The 2,289-nt window shown below is 48.1% G+C and overlaps 1 non-coding gene across 1 annotated transcript; it reads left to right on the forward strand.

Annotated features, from left to right (window-relative positions):
- Nucleotides 1-1,482: 1,482 nt before the first annotated feature.
- LOC111727890 lies at nt 1,483-1,610 on the forward strand. Its single transcript, XR_002775325.1, has one exon. It is a non-coding gene; the product is annotated as a small nucleolar RNA SNORA11 (small nucleolar RNA).
- The last annotated feature ends 679 nt before the right edge of the window (nt 1,611-2,289 follow it).

Here is a 2,289-nt window from a genome sequence, read left to right on the forward strand (position 1 = left end):
CACCTGTCAGGACATAAGACAGCCTGTTAATGACAGCTTTCCTAAAGCAATATTTAAAGACATGTCCTGTGAAAGGCCCCCCTTATAGATGGGAGCCGGGGGGCCTGGGAACATCTCCTCACCTAAAATATTGCTGCTTTCTAACAAAAGCAATGGGTTTGAATGTCCTCATGTCTAGGAAGTCTTCACGAACCAGACTTTCATCTTTTCACACAGCCACCAGTTTCCATTTGTAAAATAAATTCATCATTTTTCAAAGCCAGTGTTCTCCCTCACTAGGCAGTGAATTCAACAAGGGCAGCTGTGTCAACACGACCTCCTCCTTCCTTTAACCTGCATCCAATGCCCCGTAAATACCCTGGAGAGCGTTTCTCTGGGGACTGAGCAACACGTGATGTCCAGGACAGCTCTCCTGCCCCCACATAAGCCAGTATCATCACATCGGGTCACTTCTCTTTCCTGCCTGTCCTTTGGGATCACTTCCAGAGCGACCTGCACAGTGGGCAGCTGAGCACACACTGCCCCTCCCATGCACACAGCAACCTGGACATTGGTTGCCCTGGGACCTCAGATTCCTGAGCTGGAAAATGGAAATGAGAGTGCCCACCTCACATGGTTTGGGAGGGGAGTGAGACACAGCGTTTGTGACCAAATCCATCACAACACAGCCCAGCCTTGCTGCACATCCGCCCCAGGCACCTGTTGGGGAATGTGCCCCCACTGGCCTTTCTCCACACGTCCCCACCTGTCCCAGCCCAACAGCCTGAAGAATGAAAAGAAGACAGTGCAAGGCCCAAAGGAAAACTTGGGGTCACTGTGCTGAACACAAGTCTGACAGCAGAGAGCTGAGAACGTCATGATGTGAGGGTGAACCTGCCAGAAGCAAGCACAGCAGAGGAGAGGTGGGTTTCCAATCTGCCCTTAAAATGCCAGAAATAACCAGGGCGGATCCCCTGCCCACAATTCAGCATAATATTTTCTTTTCCTGGGAATACCCTTTTAAATTCTAAGACATCTCATGCAGCCCTAGCAAGCCTAACTCAAGTTCATGCCAACATTCTGCCTGGCCTTCCCAGACTCCTGGTAAGGGACCAGACAGAGATGGAGACAGCAGCTTGCACCAAGCAGGAGGCCATGAGGGACCATGAGGCAGGAGACATGCTGGGGCGGGGGCGGGGGGGGGCAGGTTTTCACGAGCTGCTGCTGTGTTGCCAGAGCCCGAGCACCCCTGTGCCCACTGCAGACCCAAGCCACTCCCAGTCAAGAAGGTCTACAATGGTCCCCAAGCAGCCTCACTGCAGTCAGACCACAGCAAACAGAGTCCCCACAGAACATGTCAGAATCAGACTTTCCACCCCTCCAGGTGCTTCCCAAGCAGATGTTAACCTGGGCTTGGATGATGCTCTCAGTCTCCCTAGCTACTGGGACTATAGGTGCACCACCATGCCAGGTTTGAAAATTATTTTTAAAGATTGTTTATAAGGGGTGTGCTCAGAGCAGGGGGGCATAAGAATGGTTCCTCTATTTATAAAACACCCGACAGGAATCTAGGATCATTGTGATGAGGGCACAAAATTTGTGGCCTCCCTACAAACAAATTCCCTATGTATGAAGAAGAAAAGAATTATAAAGTGTATGTGGTGGGCTTATGGGTGATCACTGCATAATTCTTCTAACCGTACTGTATGTTTGAAAGTTTGCCTAATAAAATACTGGAAAATGAAAAAAAAAAGATTATTTGTAGAGGCAGAAGAGGTTTAGAAAAAGCAACTCATTTTGAAACACCAAAAATGCAAACTTCACAATTTTAAGACAGGTGTCTAGAGATAAAAAGGCATTTTTAGAAAGGTTGTTCATATGAGTGTGGAATGAAGGGTTGTATTTTATTTGTTAACCTCGCGGGTGTTTCCTACCCCTCTTCCTCACTTCAGGAAGAAAGGGAAAGGCAGAGAAGGGACGAGGGCCTCGCAACTGAGGAGTCTATCCTGGGCTGGAGGACTCCCCAGCATCTTGACCCTTCTGTCTAACACTTGCCAGCAGAATATAACATAAGGCACACATGTAATGTCTGTCTGCTTATTGTTAAGGTTTAAAATAATTACATATTCACTGGAAGTTTCAAAAATAGTGCAGAGAGGTCCAATGTACCTTGCTTTCCCCAAAGATTCTCTCTTAATAGCTACAGTGTTAAGACCACACAGGGAGTTACTCCAGCACATGCCACAGCCAGCTGACACTGGTGCAGTTCTATGTCATTTAATTACATGCGCAGATCCGTGTGATCGCCAC

The sequence above is a fragment of the Otolemur garnettii genome, unplaced genomic scaffold (genome assembly GCF_000181295.1).
Source record: "Otolemur garnettii isolate 467f Iridium unplaced genomic scaffold, OtoGar3 scaffold00128, whole genome shotgun sequence".
NCBI lineage: Eukaryota > Metazoa > Chordata > Mammalia > Primates > Galagidae > Otolemur > Otolemur garnettii.